Source organism: Heterodontus francisci, chromosome 13 (assembly GCF_036365525.1).
Source record: "Heterodontus francisci isolate sHetFra1 chromosome 13, sHetFra1.hap1, whole genome shotgun sequence".
In the NCBI taxonomy this organism is placed as follows: domain Eukaryota; kingdom Metazoa; phylum Chordata; class Chondrichthyes; order Heterodontiformes; family Heterodontidae; genus Heterodontus; species Heterodontus francisci.
Window position 1 is genome coordinate 86,883,384 of NC_090383.1, and position 21,471 is coordinate 86,904,854.

The 21,471-nt window shown below is 42.1% G+C and overlaps 1 long non-coding RNA gene across 1 annotated transcript; it reads left to right on the plus strand.

The window, feature by feature from the left end:
- The first annotated feature begins 14,259 nt into the window (after window positions 1-14,259).
- Window positions 14,260-18,344, plus strand: LOC137376127 (uncharacterized). The gene is made up of 3 exons (XR_010976134.1): window positions 14,260-14,538; window positions 16,592-16,761; window positions 17,781-18,344. It is a non-coding gene; the product is annotated as an uncharacterized lncRNA (long non-coding RNA).
- Window positions 18,345-21,471: the final 3,127 nt, after the last annotated feature.

The following is a 21,471-nucleotide window of genomic DNA, read 5'->3' on the forward strand; positions in this document are numbered from 1 at the left end:
CAGCTCATCTGCTGCTGAAAAGCTCATTCATACCTTTGTTACTTCTAGTATTCCAATGCACTCCTGGCAGGTCTCCCATATTCTACTGACTGTAAACTTGAGGCCATCCAAAATTGTGCTGCGCATGTCCTAGCTCACACCAAGTCCCTACCTCTCTTTCTTCTTTTAAGACACTCCTTAAAACCTACATGCTTGACCAAGCTTTTGGCTATCTGCCCTAATATCGCCTTATGTGGCTCAGTATCTAATTATGCTTTATAACACTCAAACTACATTCAAAGTATTATATAAATATAATTTGTTGTTGTGTAACAAATACAAATATACCATACAAACAACTCAGGTAAATACATTGTAATCTTCTTAGATTTGGATTGTTTTCAGTATTACCTTGCTAAAAATCTATATTTTATATATTATTCTATTATTTGTTGATCATTGAAACATAGAAACATAGAAAATTTATGACACAGAAAGAGGCTATTCAGCTTATTGTGTCTGTGCTGGTCAGAAAAAGGGCTATCTAGTTTAATCCCACTTTCCGGCTCTTGGTCCGTAGCCTTGTAGGTTATGGCACTTCAAGTGCATATCCACATATTTTTGAAATGTGATGAGGGTTTCTGCCTCTACCACCCTTCTAGGCATTGAGTTCCAGATCACCACCATGCTCTGGGTGAATTAATTTCTCCTCAACTACCCTCTAATCCTTCTAGCAATTACTTTAAATCTATGCCCCCGGTTATTGACCTCTCTGCTAACTGAAATAGATCCTTCCTATCCACTCTATCTAGACCCCTCATAATTTTATACGCCTCAATTAAATCTCCTCTCAGCCTCCTCTGTTTCAATGAAAATGACCCCAGTCTATCCATACTTTCCTCATAGCCAAAATTCTCCATTCCTGGCAACATCCTCGTAAATCTTCTAACGCTCTCTAGTGTGATCACATCCTTCCTGTAATGTGGTGACCTTAAACTGTAGGCAGTACTCTAGCTGCAGTCTAACTAGTGTTTTATAAATTCTAGCTGCTCTTATACTCTATGCCTTGACCAATAAAGGGAAGTATCCCATATGCCTGCTTAACAACCTTATTTACCTGCTACCTTCAGGCATCTGTGGACATGCATTCCAAGATCCATCTGTTCCTGTACACTTCTCAGGATCCTACCATTTAATGTGTGCTTCCTTGCCTTGTTTGCCCTCCCCAAATGCTTTACCTCACATTTCTCCACATTGAATTCATTTTCGACTTTTCTACCCAACTGACCAGTCCATTGATATCTTCCTGCAGCCTTCAGCTTTCTTCCTCACTATCAACCAATTTTTGTACCACCTTCAAACTTCTTAAGTGGAACCCAAGTGGAAACAGCCTTTCATTTACAAAAACACCCACCATAGCACTTTGTTTACTGCCACTGAGCCAATTTTGGATCCAACTTGCCACTTTCCCTTAAATCCCATGAGCTTTTAATTTTCCAGTGTGCCATGTAGGAACTTGTCTAAAGCCTTGCGATAATCCATGTAGGCTACATCAAATGTGCTACCCTCACCAAGGAGGATTAAATAACTTCTTAAACAAAAACAGAAAATGCTGGAAATACTCAGCAGATCACGCAGCATCCGTGGAGAGAAAAACAATGTTAACGTATGAGGTTTGCTTTTGAAATTATTTTTTCTTGGTTTTTTTTCTGTCCTTTCTAAGGCATTGTCCAATATTACTGATATTAGAATCAAATCACTTGTGTTAAATCCTTTGGCAATTAAGATCCCTTTTGTAACTCTCATGTTTTCCATGTTTTCTAGCACTCATTCTTTCTAAAATGATCAGTGTAAATTTCATAATGCTAAATGTTATCAAATATATAGAAATGAATGGAAACTTTGATTAATCTTTAATTTTCAGAATTTGTTTATCTCTGACTTATGCAGGAACATTTTCCCCCAAATAACTTATTTTGAAAGAATGCCAACAAACATTAGTCTAGCTCATGATCTAGCCCAGTGCTGCTAATGTGACTATGGGACAGGATAGTCACTGACCAAGATCATTGCTCTAGATCTAGTCTGTAACTTAAAAGAGGAGGTTTGGAACTGTTATGCTGGAAGGGGCAGACATTGTAACTGTTACTATAGTGCTGCAAACTAATGTGATAAAGTCACAGACAGAAATGTAGACACAAGGATCTTTGCACGGACCATAATTCCAATAGTGATGGTGACACTGAGCGTCAGTGCTCAGTGCTATGGAGTGGAAATGAACAAATATTTGCGGCCCACTCCACTCAGCTTCTGGTATGAGTCACACAGAGAGGAAGCTGAGATGTCTTTCAGCAGAGGGAAGGGAAAATATGAAGGGCGTGTTATACCGGGGCATTGTCTAGCACCTTCTGATAGCCAATCAAAGGAACCATTTTTCAGCTCCAAGCCTCTCCCCTGTCTAAAAGGCTCAAATCAGGAGTCTGATGGGATACTCACCATTTTTCTATATAGGTACTGCTGCAACTAGATTAAATCAGATCTACAACATCCAGACCACATAGCAGCAAATGCAAAAGCAATATACTATCGCAGGGCAGCAGGTAAGTTAAGGTGAACTAACATTTCCTTAAACCAAGTAGTTTGTCAAAGTATGATTACCATAAGGAGTTTCCTCTCAATCTAATAAACATTGGCCTGGAAATTCAATTGCCCCCATGCAGAAGGATACAATCCCTTCGTCTGAATGGCGAGACCTGAGGCAGACCTGATAATTGGGTTTCGGGTCTAATTTTCATCAAGCCAGTGAGCTGCAGAGAGTAAGAGACAGCTTTCTGGTGAAGGGTGTTTGAAAATCAGCCTGCTGTATTGCTAACTGTAGCCCTCAGGTAAGAAAGGAAAAGAGCAGGGTTGGAAGTGGCAGTGGCCAGGAGGGGTAGTTGGTTGCAGGGAGGGGTGATTGGTAGCCAGGTTGGGGGAGTGGGGGCAGAGGGTCGATTGGTGACATATGCAAAGGGCCGAACTCTTGTTTCAACTATGGGCACTGCACAACAATATTTTGGTCTTTACCAATATGGGGGGATGGGGGGGTTGCGGGTGGAGGGGTGGCACAATTCTGGCTCGTAATGAGCGTGAACTTCCAGCCCGCCATATTGGAGGCTTAGGAGGACACTTAGTCCATGAAAATGGGCGCTGAGTGGCCAAGTTTGTCTCAGAATTAACCCTTTCTCTTTCATTTGTTAATTTATAAACCTCTCATAAACCAAATTGGCTGCTGCAGTTTTCCCACACTGCAACAGTGACTGCACTTCAAAAAAGAAGTAATTCATTTGCTGTGAAAGGGTTTGGGTTTGGCTCCAAGATTGTGAAAGGTGCTATATAAATGCAATTTCTTCCCATATCATGAAATGGCTATTAATACTCTACGGTTTTGTTGTGAGACTTGCTGTGAAAGTGCTTCCATTTTTTAATATTTTGTGAGGACTCGTGTTTTAAAATAGTGGAAATGGATTCATTTGGAGGACTAAAGAGATTCCATAGATGTTGGACTTTGTTTTTTTGTTTAGAATCAGGTTATTGGAAGGACTTTGGGATTTGGTTTGGAAACACACTTACTCCAAGTCACATGTCTTCAGCTAAGTAAACAGCAAGAGCCTTGGTGACTAGGGGGAGTTGTTTACAGAGAAGTGACATGTCAAGATTTATGGTGGTCAAGAATTGGTTTCGTTGTAGATCTTGTTTTGAGTCAGTTGGAGGTCAGCCTGCTAAGAGAGAAGACACCAGTTCATCCTTTCTCCACCTCTCTGAGAAACCCCGAGAATTCAGTGTGATAGCTGAAACCCCTGATGCCACATTTCTCCTGGAAAGCATGCCAGACTAATCCTCGATAAAGGGACAACTGATATAATTCCATATGCTCTCCTTTTCCTTCAAGAATTAACAAGTATTTGGCCAAAGCACTTTTTTTGTCTTTTTGTAAAGAGATCTCTGCAGAGAAAACTTCTTTATTTTTACTTTAACTGGTGTGTGTGTGTGTGTGTGATTGTGTGTGTGTGTGAGAGAGTGTGGACTTAATTTAGTAGTGAACTTTCATATTTCAATCTGTGTGTTAATGCTTTGCAACGTTACTAAATAAGTCTTGTTTTATAATGAATTAATAATTTTGTTGTTTACCTGGTTGGTGGATTTTATTCTGAAGTAAAAATAAAGTATATAATTGGCTGTATCGATAACTGGGTAAACATTTAAATATATATTGTTACACATGGAGAAGTGGAACTAGAGAAAGACAGTGCACACCTCCAGCCTCGGTGGTAACAGACCTATGGGTATGTGAGTGCAAGGGAATTTGCATCACTCGAGTACTGCCCAGCTGAAAAACATCTCGGGTTATAAGAAAAGCTGTTCGCTTTTGCCAGGAATTAAATGTCAAAGTGCTGAATGGGGAAAATACTGCACATGGATAACATTCACTGTACCAGACATGCTCCCAAGAATATTAGACGTTATTTCATCCAAAGTACACTCACACCTCATTAGTCTTGCTTTTATCCAACAACTAAGGTAATTCAGAAATTCTAACAATAACCAGTTCATTTAAAAATTAAATTGAGTAGGAACATGCTCCGAGAAATATTAGATACTCGTTTCAATTTAATCCAGTTTTGTCTGATTGAAAAATCTAACACAACGTATTCTCCTTCCCTTTATATAGATTTTTGATACCAACTTTAATATAGCAAGCATTGTTTCTGGCTATCTGACTAACAGTGCTCATTTTTATATATAGGGCCAGAATTCCCTGGAAAGTTTCTGCATAACTATCATATAAGAATGGAGTTGCTGCATTTGTTTCAGAGGAAATTTGCAAGTAAATGATTACGCTGGTTCTATGCTGAAACATTACTGCATGTGAAGTTCGTTAATCATTTATGTCACTTCTGAATATGCCCTCCAAAACCCACTGCTGTTCATTTACATAAATCCACCCATCTAGATTCCTGGATTTGTACAAATAATGTGTTGGGGAATACGTACCCCCCAAAATCTAGGTGCAGCATAGCAAGACGTCACCTGATATTGGCATAAATGAGATTTCTGGAGTTTGAAACCTATTTTCTTTTCAATTTTTAAAATAAGTTTCTTACAGAGACTGGCACTTAACCAAAATGCTGTCAGACATGGTGCAACTGAAATTTTTCAGACCCTGCCAACCCTCCACACATTCAAAAGGACTAAACAGCTGGCTTGACCTTCCCAATGGGAATACCCCTGTTCTGCATAATAATGGAAGAGCAACAGGAGCAGCAGAGGTAAAAGAGTGGGGTGCCATGGCACTGAACAGATGCCTAGTATATGTCCCCTCTTTGTAATGTTGTATTTGTGCCTGTTTTGATACTCTGGCATGGGCATATGATCTCTGCGGGAAGTTCCCAACAACAAGATTGGGGCAGAATATGGACTAAATGTTGGCATAATTTCTGCATATGTACAATTCAGGAGGTTGTGTGGTTCCCAAAGGTCACATTAAAGGTAGAGCATTGAGCTTATTGATCTTAGTGATAGCTGATCTAAGGGGATACAAGCTTTATTGACTTGGCACACTGTTGGCATTGTGCTGTTCCAAAGGGACAATACATAGTACCATGACTATAATGATACCCTAGAACTGTGTAATCTTGAACCAATGGTAAATGTAAAATCAAGATGGCAGCATAAATACAAGTCAACCCTGTAACAGTGATGTCTTTGCATCTTTTAAAATTGCAAGACAAAATTATTGTGGTGAATCAACTGGAAATTTCTCACTTTGAAGAAATTCATGCTGCTATTATACCAGACCTTTAAGGGAAGCTCACAGGAAGCTTTGCTGTGTCTGAAGTACTGGATGGGAAATTAATGTCTCATGACCATATAAATGTGTGAACTGGTTTATCCATTTCAATCCACCAGCGTTTCTTTGAGAACCATTGCGCAGCCTTACACCCAGTACATACATTATACTCTTTCCACTCTGGACTGCAGTGTGCCCCCCTCACTGCATAGAACTTTCAGCCATTGTGGTCCTGTTTTCTGGAATTCTCTTCCTAAAACCACTTGCATCAACTCTCCCACCTTCAAAAGCTTCCTCTTCAACTGCACATTTAGGGCTGGGTTTTGTTCTCATCCGATGGAGGGTTTTGTGGCAGGGGATGGAGGCAGAGAATCAGGACAGAATTGCCCGCCACGGAAACCCGACGCAAGAATCCCAGTTCTGCTTCTCCAGGGGGCGGAATAGGCCAATGATGACTTTCCCGCCAAGAAGCCAAATCGGGCCTCTTCCCATCGCCTCTGGGATCTTACCAGCAGTGGGGGGCCTCCATTGCACGGGGAGGATGCCTTGTAAAACTAGACGCCCTCCATGCGGGCTTGTGTGGGGCTCCCTCCTTTGTGGGCAATTTGTGGCCCATGGAGAACCCCCACTGGGAACAACTTTGCCCCCCAAGACCCCCTCCCCTGGAGCGAACGCCTAGCATCCCACCACCCCCTCTCCCCCCCGCCCCCACCTCGCCAGGGCCTTCCGGACTGGCGCTAGCAACCCCACCTCATCTATCTCTTTTCCGGGGTTCCAGCGTTGGCCCGGGGGTCCAAGGCCTCTGCAGTACTGGCAGTGGCCACTGCTCCCAGTGATGCTGCTGATACGGCTGAGCTGCTGGCCCTGTGATTGGTCAGCAGCTCTTGAGGGCGGGGTCCCCATCGTTATTAAGTATTTAAAGGAACAGGGATTCCGCTTCCTTAAACCATGACCCCAAAACGCCAGAGGATCGCTCCGGGAGTCTGAGAAAATGCAGAGGCAGTGTTCCCCCACCATTTTTGGCTCAGTGCTGGGAGACTCACCTCCTGCACACAATCCAGCCCTTAGTCAGTTTCACTAGAGATGTTCTGAATTCCTGCTCATGTCTAAATCTCCCCCTGCCCAAACGACCCCAACCGCACCCATTTTACCACATTAAAGGCACTGCATAAGTTTAAATTGTTATGGATGCTACTTTAGTGCAAACTGATAATGGTGAATTCCAGTAGTCCTGAAGGTACTCCAAAAGAGGCTGACAAAAGCTCACAATATTCTTAGGTCCTCAAAATTCTTGGGGTTAGAGAGGACACAGTGGTGATGCTTTTTGTGTGGGGGAGACAGGAATTCAAAGTGAGATCCAGGTCTGCCGGGATTCTCTCCCGTACAAATTCTGCTAGAAATAACAGTTCGAAGCCACTGTCTACAAACAATATCATTAATAACTTTCATTTATATAGTGCTTTTAATATAGTAAAATATCTCAAGGCACTTTAATGGAGTATTATCAAACAAAATTTGACATGGAGCCGCTTATGGAGATGTTAGAACAGGTGATCCAAGGCTTGGTCAAAGAAGTAGGTTTTAAGGAGGTGGGTGAGGTAGGCATGCAGAAAGGTTTAGGGAGGAAATTCCAGAACATAGGGTCTGGGCAGATAAAGGGACATCTACCAATGGTAGAACAATGAAAATCGGGGATGCAAAAGTCTAGAAGTGGAGGAGTGCAAGATGTCGGAAGGTTGTAAGGCTGGAGGAGGTTACGGAGACAGGGAGAGGTGAAGCCATGGAAGGATTTGCTAATAAGGAAGAGAATTTTAAAATTGGGGTGTTGCTGGTCTGGAAGCCAATGTCGGTCAGCAAGCATTGGGGTGACGGGTGAATGAGGCTTGGCGCAAGTTAGCAGAGTTTTGGATGCCCTCATATTTACGGAAGGTGCAAAATGGGAGGCCGGCCATGTGAGCATTGGAATAGCCGAGGTCTAGAGGTAATAACAGGGGTGGATGAGGGTTTCAGTAGCAAATGAGCTGAGGTTAGAGTGGAAACAATGTAAGCAGCAAATGATGGATTTAAAATGGATTGATGCCACCATCCTAAATGATATCATTTCTGCCCTGAGCTCCATCCTTCCAGTCAGCTCCTGTATGACGCAGATGTGTTTGGCAGGATCAGTTGAAGTAGTAGAAGTAGCATATTAAATGCAAAATACTGAAGCATTTAGGTCAGGAAATGTATTTGGCTACAACTTTGCTGTACTGGCATATTTCTGGAATATCCATTTATCTAAAACCTTTAGTTTCAAATCCAAATCCTTCTGGAGTGGATTCTTAACATGAATTATCTTGCATAAAATCTGTGGAGGCTGCAAAATGAGATTTTCATAACAAATGCAATTGGTCACCAAGAACTGACAGTGAGCACAGAACTTCCATAATATTGGCTATTATCTGAAAGAATTCAGAAAGAATGAAGAAGTGATGCTTCAGTAGAACAAAACGTTGTTCAGAACCTATCTGGAGTACCATGTTCAATTTTGGGCATCAAACCTCAGCAAAGATATACTGACCCTGGAAGATTCACCAAAATGATACAAAGCTTAAAGGGTTAAACTATGAGGACAGGTTGCATCTCTTCACTCACGATTAGTGGAAATCTGGAACTTGCTCGCTCACAAGGCTTTGGATACTGGATCAATTGAAATTTTCAAGACTGAAAATCAATAGACCTTTGTTCGATAAGTATGTCAAGGGATGTGGAACAAAGGTAGATAAATGGAGCTGAGGTACCATTCAGCCATGATCTAATTAAATGGCACAACAGGTTTGAGGGGCAGAGTGGCCTATTCCTATGTTCCTACTGTCAAAGTATAGTTTTTATCTACTTCTTTAGAAACCTTTATGGAACTAAGATCTTTCTTCTCAGAGTAAATGACAGGAAGCTGGAAGTGCCATCTAGGCCAAGACGGTCCCAGATTTGATACCTAGTATGTGCTGGAACTGTACCTCATTACAGGAGAGTAAGAAACACAGCTATCCACCAAAGGTCTTCAACAAGATCCTTCCTATAATTTTTTTTTTAATTTTAGGAAGATTGACTTTCTGCCAGTAGTTGCAGTGTTTTCAACTATTTTTTTAAAAAATATTTAGCTGTTAATATATTAACCTAGTCACCTGTTTTGCTGCTGCACAAGAAGAAATTTTATCGACAGCGTCTTCAACCTGGACCGCATCTATCTCCATGGCTCACTTCAAACATGTTGTGGAGCTTTCAGCCAGTTCAGTTAAGGGTGACCAGTAGCCCTTTAGGAGCTGCTGGTACCGTATATCCAGCCTCCAGCCTTTCTCTACTCTTTGTGGTGCACTACATACCAGGAGCCCATCATAACCTTCAATTAAAACTCTGTGACTATAACTAAAGGTAAATTTAATTCAGGATAAAGAAAAGTTCATTTTTGAATGTTTGGCCTGCAGATCCTAACTTTTGAAAACTCCCAAATAATGTGAGCCTAGGGTTTCCAGCCCTCCAAAATTGTCCTGGCATCTCCAGGAATTAAAGGTTAATCTCCTGGACACTGCTGTGAGCAGCTCATGATAAAAATCAGTCATGGGATTTTTTAAATGTTTCTTTCACATATTCTTCGAACACTTTCATTTATTAGCTATAAAAATAGTGAAGATGAGGGAGAAAAAGGGGCAGGGCAGTTGGAGGTGGGAGGTCATGTGATAAAACCTCCAGGAATATGTCCCACTAGAGTTGGCAACCCTATGTAAGTCTCAACACTTTACAAACATTTAGAAGTTTATCTGTTCATTTTGAGCGTACATTTGAACATGTTTACATCCTTGCTGGTTGATTGACATTGGTTGTTATGGTAACACATGTCTATGTTACTTCTATGATTAGTAGCTATGGAGATTGGTGAGCAGAATAATCCACAGGATTCTGGGGTGCTACAGGTTCTTGTCACATTTAATTTTGGACTTGTTGGTTATAAGGCTGATGTCACGCTCACACAAGGATCAGTTATAGACTATAAAGTGAACTGGAGCAATTATAAACTATAAAAATGAACTGGTGAACTAAACTCCAAAAAATGGACACATTTTGCTGCAAACAAATGATAAGGTCAGGTGACCCCTCCTGTACTGGAAATATATATCGTGACTGTTGAAGACTAAACTCATCATCACATCTGGACTAGTCCTAAGGATGGCACTTTAAAATGTTAAACAGGCCATTCAATGCTAACTGGTTCCTATCTTCAGGAATTGGGCTGACAAAGACTTTTGCTGACAGAGTGACTCCAGATGCAAAGCCAAGATTATAGATGGGAAATAAAACCACTTTATCAAGGTAAGCCACAGTCAAACTCCATTGTGTAACAATGACCATGCGTTCCAAGACATTGTATGAACACACCAGGGGAGACCATCCATGGTCACCTGACTGAAACCCCAACCTGATAAGGGTTTTTCTTAAAAAAGAGATTTCTCTGAAAGACAGTCAAAGGGGCAGAGAGAGAGAGACAGAAAAAGACAGAATCTAAGAGATCCATTCCAGCCAAGAACAGGACCTTGCCAGCAACATCTTTAAACAACCGAGGCAGAGACATCAGAGGTGACTTTGAAAACTCACCATTGAGAAACTTTAACAAGATTGTCCATCAACTTTGACTGAGTCTTAAAGGAGTCTGCAATACTTCAGTGAAGCAAGAAAAGGAACATCAGGCCAACAAAGCTGTTAAAAATCCTAGCTGGAACACCAAGAAGGTTTCAAAGTGAACTCTTTTTACAGCAATTGGACTTAAATGCATGCTATCCTCTAATCTCTATCCTTTGTGTGCGTATGTGTGTATGAGTAAGTGGGTGAGGTTGCGAATATTTTTGGATATTATTAAATAAATAGTTTTCTTTTCTTTCAACCTGTTGTTTGTCTGTTTATTTGACCACTAAAACACTCAAGGACTAAAACACGTTTTTAAAAAAAATCTGCAGTCAGTTGAGAGGTGAAAAGTAGAAGTCACCCACACTATATTTCTTCTGTCCATGACACTGGAAATCAGGATTGTTAAGCTTGTTAGAATTTCTACTCTGCAGACTTTTATGTCCTGTTATCTGAATTATTGGCTTTCCGAATTGCAAAAAAATGACGGAGGAGATTTTTATGACAGATGACACACACTGCTCCTGGGAATATTAGAATCCATTAAATTCAAATCTTTTAACAAGTATATGACACTAATAAACATGTGTAAACACAACAATTGCTATTATTGAGCTGTCTAACTACTTGGCATCAGGTGGCAGGACCGTATCTCCAACACAGAAGTCCTCGAGGCGGCCAACATCCCCAGCTTATACACACTACTGAGTCAGCGGCACTTGAGATGGCTGGGCCATGTGAGCCACATGGAAGATGGCAGGATCCCCAAAGACAAATTGTACAGTGAGCTCGCCACTGGTATCAGACCCACCGGCCGTCCATGTCTCCGCTTTAAAGACGTCTGCAAATGCGACATGAAGTGCTGTGACATTGATCACAAGTCGTGGGAGTCAGTTGCCAGCATTCGCCAGAGCTGGCGGGCAGCCATAAAGGCGGGGTTAAAGTGTGGTGAGTCGAAGAGACTTAGCAGTTGGCAGGAAAAAAGTCAAAAGCGCAAGGGGAGAGCCAACTGTGTAACAGCCCCGACAACCAAATTTTTCTGCAGCACCTGTGGAAGAGCCTGTCACTCTAGAATTCGCCTTTATAGCCACTCCAGGCGCTGCTCCACACACCACTGACCACCTCCAGGCGCTTACCCATTGTCTCTCGAGATAAGGAGGCCAAAGAAGAAGGAACTATGAGGGATCACAACTTGGAACCTGATCTATCTCACATCCCATAGCTGGGATAATCTTTTGGTGCACTCCCAACTGATTTACAGAGTGCAGTAGAAATCCCAGGAATTAAGCCAGAATCTGAATGCCCTAAGTTCTGACTTTCTCTGCCAGTTTCCATGGGGCCTTATTTGTGCCAGAACCTCGCCCACCTCCCCCACAAACAATACCATACATCATAGAAGAAGTGTGTCTTCAGGTACGATAGCGACGTTTAAGAGGCATCTTGACAAATACGTGAATAGGATGGGAATAGAGGGATACGGTCCCCGGAAGTGCAGAAGGTTTTAGTTTAGACAGGCATCAAGATCGGGGCAGGCTTGGAGGGCCGAATGGCCTGTTCCTGTGCTGTACTGTTTTTTGCTGTTGTTGTTGTTGTAGGGGACTTTTCTCAGCTTGCAAATAAGTAGCAGCTGGTCTGCCAGGTGAAAGAAGGCCTACTGAGTGCTGTAACTTATAGGGCTACAGACCAAGAGCTGGAAAGTGGGATTAGGCTCTTTTACAGCTGGCAGAGACTCGATGGGCCATAAAACATCTATCTCTGCCATACATTTTCTATGTTCCTCTGGCCATTTCAGCTGCATTGACATTTTACTGGCTTAAGGTTTCAAGGCCATCAGTTGTCCTGCAGAGCTTCAGCCACATGACTATAATTCACATCTGTCTGCTGATGATCATTCAGCTGTGGCTCAGTTGGTAGCACTCCCACTTCTGAATCGCAAGGTTTTGGTTTAAAGTCCCTACTCCAGGACTTGAGCACAAAAATCAAAGCTGACACTCCAGTGCAGTACTGAGGGACTGCTGCTGTCGGAGGTGCTGCTTTTCAGATGAGGTGTTAAACTGAGGCCCTACCTCATCTCTGAGGCAAACATAAAAGATACCATGTCACTATTTTGAAGAAGAACATGGGAGTTATCCTCAAAGTCCTGGCTAATATTTATCTCAATCAACACCAGAAGAAATGGATTAACACATTGCTGTTTGTGGGATTTTGCTGTGTGCAAATTGGCTTCCTCATTTCCTAAATTACACAAGAACAACAGTAACTACACTTCAAAAGTACTTCATAAACTGTTGTGGGATGCCTTGTGGTCATGAAAGGCATTATATAAATGCAAGTATTCCTTTTTTTCAGCAAACAATGATTCTCAGAAGTTTTTTTGATCATGGGGGCATCACAGGTCAGCTGATCCAACCCTTAACTGATATCTGGATTTCTAGCAAGGATTGGATTATAGTGAACAAGAGCAGGAAGTCTGGCCGTTCTTCCCTCTTACAATCTAGGGCTACCAGACCCAAATGAGTCACTAACACTGCCCCTACTGAGCTTAACAAACTCAGCACAGACCAGGGATTCAAAACAATGACTTTCCTGGGCTGTATGAGATACCAACTCCCTTAACTATTGAGGCAGCAGTGTTACATTTGAAAAATATTTTGATTGACTCAGGTTTTCCTTTCTTGCAAAAGGGAGGAAGGTTTGGATTAACCGTATGATTCATTTAAAAGGTAGGCATGTATATTATTGGAATTCAGATGAGTACATCTCTGCTAATTAGTCAACCTACCACTAACCACCCTCAATAATTTACTGTACTTTTATCCCTTTCACTTGCTATATAAAACCATAATCCTCTGCATTCATCAACTTAATATAGCTTTTACATTTCATTGTCCTACCCCTGTGCCATTGATAGGTTATTAGGTGCTTAAGTGAAGAGAAGTAAAATGACAAATTGAGTTAGTATGTGATCCATTTCTAATGTAATTTCACTTGCATGCAGTGTTCCTCCATTCACATTTAGTGTCCTGTATGATGTAGTTAGGATTAAGGTCCAAAAGCCCAACTTATTTAGGAAAGTTAACCAAGTTTTTGAAGTCGAACTGCCAACCACGTCAACCATTAACAATCTGAAGTTAGTGATGTTCCCAGACATTACTGTATGGCCTCAGAAGCAATGAATCGTTTAACCTTAGCTCTTTATCTGCTCTGTCAATGACTTCTCTATGTTGCTTCTATTTCCTGAGGAGAAAATCTCCAAAATGCCATGTTATATCATAAGAAAACATGGAATAAGAAAAGAGTAATCAGCCTTCAAGCCTATTCCTTCCATAGACCATGTGCAATCTACCCTACAAGGGGGGACTGTTAAGCGATTGAGAGCAAGTTGCGAATTCATTTAATAAGTGAAGAATCCATATTGTTTTAAGTCTTTACTGTTAAAGTTTGCAGAACTTTGCTGACAATGACAGTCTTTGCATAAGTCACAAGCAGCTTGATCGCAAGAATAAACAAGCATTGATTACATTTCATTCTGAATTTTCTCATAATTCATACATGTTCAGAGACTAACTTAATCTGTGGTATAGCTATAATAAGGTATATTCCATGCTTTACTGCAAACCAAAACAACAGTTGCTCCTGCTAGTCACTGGGACCACAGATGATAGATAATTAGATACTGTAAAACTTCTTGATAATGGATGCTAATTGCAGAGTGTATAAAGGTCATGGAATGTGAAATAGAAAGATATAAAAGGGCAAGATTCTAACATTAAAGAAGCAGAAGAAGAAAAAGGAGGAAGAGGAAGAAGCAGATTTAGAAAGTTGAGTTGAACAACTTTTTTTTATTTGTTCATGGGATGTGGGCATAGCTGGCAAGGCCAGCATTTATTACCCATCCCTAATTGGTCTTGAGAAGGTGGTGGTGAGCCACCTTTTTGAACCACTGCAGTCCTTATTGTGTAGGTACACCCCCCACAGTGCTGCCAGGAAGGGAGTTCCAGGACTTTGACCCAGCAACAGTGAAGGAACATTTTCAAGTCTGGATGATATGTGACTTGGAATAGAATTTGCAGGTAGTGGTGTTTTGATGTGTCAACTGCACTTGTTCTTCTAGTTGGTAGTGGTCGCGGGTTTGAAAAGTGCTGTTGAAGGAGCCTTGGCGAGTTGCTGCAGTGCATCTTGTAGACTTTAACATGTGATATTCTACAGCAAAGCATCACAATGTTTATTGGATTTTGTCTGGGTTTCATTTAACCCTGAATAAACTTGTAATTGTTTGTCTGTTGTATCTAGAACTCTCATTCCTAGTACACAGACAAGGATAGCAGCCTCTGTCAATTACACCACCTTATCAATTGCCCCTTGACTGTCTTAGTCCATATTTACCTCCATAACCGTGAGTTCTATTCCAAACCAGCACCGGGAATTTTTTGGGGCTTCTCCTGTTCCCCTGTCATAACATTGGGAGGCTGTTCTTCTAATCTCAAGTCTCAGATGGGACTTGTTAATTTTTAAACCTGCAACTCAACATGCACTCACAGTCCAAGCCAAACTGGATGTATGCCTGTGCATGTATAGATTCACTTGAAACAATAAGGGTGATTTCACACTCCAGTGTTTCCAGTGCGAAAACCCAGGACCACTGAATCGTCCTTAAAGTTTCAGCAATTACCTGTAAAATAAATGTTCTTTATTCATTTGGTATCTACAGCTTTTTTTTAACATTACACTTTACAAGCATCAATCTTTGCTATGTTTGTCACCCAGGATTGTCACTCAGATTTTTTTGGTTTAAAGACAGACAAATTACAACACAATAAAACTGTGACAATGAAAATCAGAATGTGCAGTTTAGGAGGTATTTATTTTGAAAGTAGAGTACATTGTCTTTACTTCTTTGGTAAATACAAAAAAGACATCAGAATTTACAAGTACAGTAACTCATTGTTTGAACTTGTCACAGTTGAATTAGCTGTGGCATCTTCAGGACCACCATCTATAAAATTTAACATCTATTCCATTTCTGATGAAGAGATTATTCTTTCACTGCATCAATTGTAAGGATTTGGCATTTATACCCAATCTTGCTGCTACGATGTTTATTTGTATAATTGAAGCACTCTTATCTGTGTTTGCCATATCTTTTTGTCATGGTAGTACAGGTCAGTTCTAATGACTGTACCTTTCCTCTGAATACAAGTTCATTCTGGAATTTGAGCCAATTGTTTGAAGGTTTTTTTTATATATTTGTATAAAAACTTAATTTGCACATATTTTTCATAAACTGTGGATATATGTATCAAGACCCTGGGCTGGATTTTATCTTAGGCGGACATAAAAGTCGGTGGTGAACCCACTTCCGCCTAGCCAGGGGATCTGTCCTGCATTTTACGGGTCCTGGGCTTTAATTGTCCCGAGGCGGGACTTCCACCGGCTTGAGGGAGGAGGTCCTGCCTCAGTGAGCTGCCGGCCAATCAGCAGGCCAGCCGCTCTTAGTCCCAGCAGCGCCACTGGGAGCGGTGGCCACAGCTGGGACTGCAGCCCAGCCAATGACATGGAGCCAGGAGAGAAGGTAAGTTGGGCATGCCTCAACAGGGAGATCGGTCGTGTCCTCGTGAGGCTAGGGTGGTTGTTTGGGGGGAGGGGGGCATCTTGGGTCCGAGGGGTGGGTTGGGAGGTGCAGGCTGCCCTCAATCGGGCTCCCTGTGCCCGACTGCCATGGCATCCCCCCGGCACTTGGAAAGGCCGGCAGCTATCGCTGGGTGGCCTTTCACATCCCCAGCACGCCCGCTTGCCACGGGTAAAATACCCATGAAGGCGGGTGAGGGCCCTTAAGTGGCCGTTAAGCGGCCTTGATTGGCCTCGGGCGGACGGGCTGTTCCCCCCCGACCCCCACCCCCCCAACCCCAACCCCCACCCCCCCCACCACCACCCCCGCCCAACAGCCATAAAATTGACCGGAGGCGGGAGCGGGGCAGATAGGCCTCCTGGAGCCGCCCGCTCAATTTTACGCCGCCCCCATCTTCCCCCACACCACCATCCAACCCGCTGGGGCGACATAAAATTCAGCCCCCTGTTTCTGTTATAAGGTCAGCATATAAATCACTTTTCCTTCATTGTCACCAGGTCAATATTCTGAAATCCTCTACCAAACACCATTGTGGACACATCATCATGACTGAACTTCAGTGGTTTAAGAAGAATAGCCACCCCCAATGTCATATCAGGACAACCAGTGATGGGAAATAGCTCTAGCCCTGCCGGCATTATCCACATTCCACAATGAAATAAAACAGGTATGGATGAGTATTACAGTGCACCGTGAGGCACATGGGGCCATTCTCCTTTAACATAATGATATTAATGATGATAATGATGAAGTCTGACCTTTTAAAACACTGCAAATTTCTACTGTAATCCTAAATGGTCTAATTACATTTAGTGTCCTTATTTTATCCTTATTTCATTTCCTATGTGCATTCCATTAAACCATATTGAGTCTTTTGGCTTCTATAACTAGAGCAAATTTTTGTGGGTTATTTTGCTCTCTCGTCTGGCACATTCACAATCAGCTGGTATACTCTGAGTGTAACACAGTCTTCATTTGATTTTCTTACAGTTTTCTATTGTTATGAACAGATGGGAAATGATAGGGATGATTTCTCCTTTATTCACCTCTCAACTGACCAAAGACACCATGTTTTTTAAAAGTGTTTTAACCTCTGAGTGTTTTAATGGTTAACAAACAGGTAAATGACAGGTTTTCTCGCAAGTTTACAAGAAAAATAAATGTTTATTATACAACACCTGAAAATATTTGCAACTTCACCTAAATATGCACATGGATAGTCTGGATATGGACCTCAAGTGCTATAAGCTGCAGGGCTACAGATCAAATGCTGGAAGGTGGGATTAGAATAGAACATAGAACATAGAAAAATACAGCACAGAACAGGCCCTTCGGCCCACGATGTTGTGCCGATCCTTTGTCCTCTGTCAAGGACAATTTAATCTATACCCCATCATTCTCCTTTATCCATATACCTATCCAAAAGCCTTTTGAAAGTCCCTAAAGTTTCTGACTCAACAACTTCCCCCAATAGGTGGATCATTTTTCGGCCAGCACAGACATGACGGGCCAACTGGCCTCTTTCTGTGCCTTAAACTTTCTATTGATTCTATGATTTCTATGATTCACCCACACTCACATGCATACAGATACACACACACAAAAAAGATAGAGATTAAAAGATAACATGCATTTAGGTCTGATGGTTTTAAAAAGAGTTCACTGCAAAACTTGCTTTTTCACCAGGGTGAAGACTTGAAAAGGTGCAGGCCTGGTTTTCCTTATTTTCTGGTTCACTGAAGAAGAAAAAAGCTCGAACAGTTCAGGAGGATGGATGCATTGTTGCAGACTTGTTATATCTCAGTCACAGTTCAGTGATGAAAGCCTGGTGTGATTTCTCAGGTAGAGAGTTCAAGGCCAGCTCCAGTCTCTGCCTACAAGCAGCTTAAAGATGGTGATCACAGGCAGGGTTCTTCCTCTGCACTGGAATACAAGGAATTTTCATTTTTGAACTAATAACTGAATTAAAACCAACACTGCTTCCGCTCTGATTGTTTCAGATCATGCTACCACTTCACTCACTCCTGATTGGTCAGTTTGAATCCAGGCCGCTTTGGCACACCTCAAGTTTGTTTGGATTTGTTTTATAAGTTCATTATATAATTCATAATTTCTCTTTGCATGAGCGTGACACTATACACTATTAAAGTGCAAATATTGATGTCAGTTGCATTTGCCTCTTCTGCCAGGTGGTGGCATTTTATGTATGATGTGAACACCTTGTCCAATCTAGATGCCAATGTAAATATAAGAGACAGCTGCAGAGTGAAGAATAGCCACTATTTTTAAATTAATCATGCAAATTTCCAATGCACAATCACAAGCAAAAATTCCTGTACAGTGTGCAAAGAAACAAATGACAATAGACAGACAAATGGGAGGAATTGTATGCTCTCGCCCAGAGTGGATTTGGAGGCTGGGAGAGCATAACATTGGGTGGGGTGGTGGCAGGGTGGGGGGTGGAGGGGGTTCCCGCCACCATCCCGCCACAGCCAAAGCTCAGTCCAGGGTGAGAAGGCCTTCCCACCCCGTCGCCAATTGAGGCTCTTACACAGGCAATAACCCCCAGCTAAGGGTCTCTTCCTGCTGCAGCTGCATTTAACTGTGCAGTGGGCAGCCCTTTCACCACACGGGAAGCATGGCACAAAAAAACGTATGGGCTGCTTCCCAGCTTCAAGTGGGGTGTCCCTCGTTAAAAAGCATATAGAGCCTGAAGGAGTGACCTGACATTGGGAAGCTGCCGAAGCCCCTCCCCACCTCCCCAGTGAGCCCCACCCCGCAGGACCCCTCCCGCCCTGACCTACCTGAGGCCTGTTTCCAGCAACGCTCCTCGGCCTCTGGTAGGTGGACCTGCAGCTGCAGCCACTGCCTCCACGGTAGCGCTGCAGCTGCCGGCCTCTGATTGGCTGGCAGCTGTGCAAGGGCAGGACTTCTGGCGACGGGGTCCTGATTGGTACTAAATTTGGTTGGCCTTCTAGAGAGGAGGCAACGTGGGGATCTTGGCATTGGCTTCCCCAGACGTCAAGACCACCGCCACCAGGATAAAATTCACCCCAACATGCCAAGTTGCTATTCTACATCTTACGTTTAAACTCACTTCAGCTTTTTAGCCTTCAATTAGGAACAATTTCCTAACAAGCACTGAACTAGTTTTCATTTACATCAGCCGTGCAGGCAGAAGAAAAAAGCCAGTGCTTCAATACAGTGAATAACAAGCACATCTCTTTCAATTCAACTGTAATCGTCCAGGTTCTGATCTCTGATGATCAGCCATCAAAAGACAGAATAAGCATTTTTTTAAAATCTGCAAAGCTTGGTATATTATTATTGACAGCTGGAAAAGTTTAATTGTTATTGCATGCATTGCAGTAGAAACATTGGTTTATTATGACAGCTATATAAAACATTGCTGAAATGCGCAAACAATTTAAGCAGAGTACTCACAAAGCAACGATCAGGTGAGCTCTTTTCAGACATATGTTTGCAGCTCCCCCATTGGCTTAGTGCACAAATGTACCATACACTATAATATCAAGCCGTGCAACCAAGAAGGCCTATGGCTTGCTTTCTGGACTGTGCTGAGTTTCCTGGCCATAGCTGGTGCAACAATTGGTCTCAGTGCTCTTGAGGAAAAATTAGCCAGCGTTCCCACTTTTGGTCATTATCCTAGTAGCACTGTCTGTACTGGAGTTGATTTTGGGTGAGGATAGGATCGGACTTGTTTATTATACCTGCTCTGATCTGAGTAGTTTAATGACATTCATTGTCTATGCTCACATATAAAGAATCACACCTCTGATCTGATTATACTTCTGGGACTGTACCCCAACACAAGTCACCATCTCGGCTGCTGAATCTTTCTTTCATAACTCTTATATCTCAGCTTCCACTTTTGTTGTTTCTGCCAAATGTGTGTTTTGCGTATAATTTTCTAGGTCCACAATTTTCCACATTTTTACAAATCAAATTGAAAAGACTTTCAAAATTGTCTGATGTGACTGCTCAGAACTGGGCAAGTCTGTATGATTTCAGATCAATTCATTATCGGGAATTATTTTTTGATGACAACAGCCATCTACGAAAGATTTTTAATACTTTGGCCAGGCCATACTGTAACACTCTCCCAAACCAGTCCAGGCATCTGAATCATTGCTTTAGGATACTGATGTATGCTTAACTAATACCCTGGTGGAAGCATGTGTTGAACTGTTGCTCTGCTCAGTTTTTGTCCTTAGCTTTTGAGCGGCTGTCATGAGCAATACCTGCATTGCATATCCCTGCTTCCCTAGCAGCCAACTTGCAGTCTTCATGGCCCTTCAAATATCACTGGCACTATTGACTACCATAGGATGAAATAATTGCATAAGCTGCCATGATAACGAGCATTTATGCACCTAATTGAGTTCCTATGGTCACAGATCAGCCACAATTTCATGGAGAGGTAGCCCTTTTGTTCATGAAGGCAATGACATTGGAGTGGGAGCATGGTAATAATGTCCTGGAAAATCATGCCACATGGTGGAAGTGAAAGGCTCTTTCCTGCTGCTGGCTGCTTTCCAAAGGGAAACTGATAAATACATCGGCTATGGAAAAGAGTAACTTAGTGAACGACATGATGCAATTGTGTACTGAGGATCGCCTTGCTCCTTGGAATTCTTCTGCCATGTAAAAGGTCAATGCAGCTGCTGACAGAGCCAAATGTGAATGAATCCTAATTAAATGCCTAATCTACCTGTCGAGCCTGTCTTCTGTCATTCTGCTGCTCTGGAATCTGCAAAGAGAAAGAGGGCCGTGCCTATAGTCATATCCATAGCTCTTCTCAAGGAGGTATACCAAGACTATTAACTAGAGAAATAGGCACAGATTACAGAAACTTTACAAATACAGATTCAAGAGGTTTCCATCAAAGCTTGAAGAAGCTTCATTACATTCCTTTCTTTAAAAACAGCAGATAAACAGTTGCAAAGAGTTACAAGATAAGCAAATAAAGTATCTTTGAGAGCAAGGGCACATCTAAGGGAGCGGACCTCCCATACAATGCCCATTTAATATGGACTCTGAGTCAATCTTCAGAAACTTTAATGACATAATGGAGGCCTCTCAGTATTTGCATGTTAATTAGACCTTAATGAGCCTAGTGCACCACTGGCTACAAATGCTTCACCTAAATCCAAATCAGCTTATTATGTGCACTGTGCATTTAATGCTTGGAAGGCCTGAGTGTCCATATTGTAGGGACCCCATGCCCGATGATCAACACCACTTTGGGAACCAAAGTGTGTATTATTGATCTTTAATTTTGTTTAAGTAATAGCTGAATGCTGTGATGGACAACTGTAGGTTATCACTGGATGGATAAGGTTTGATTGAATTGCCC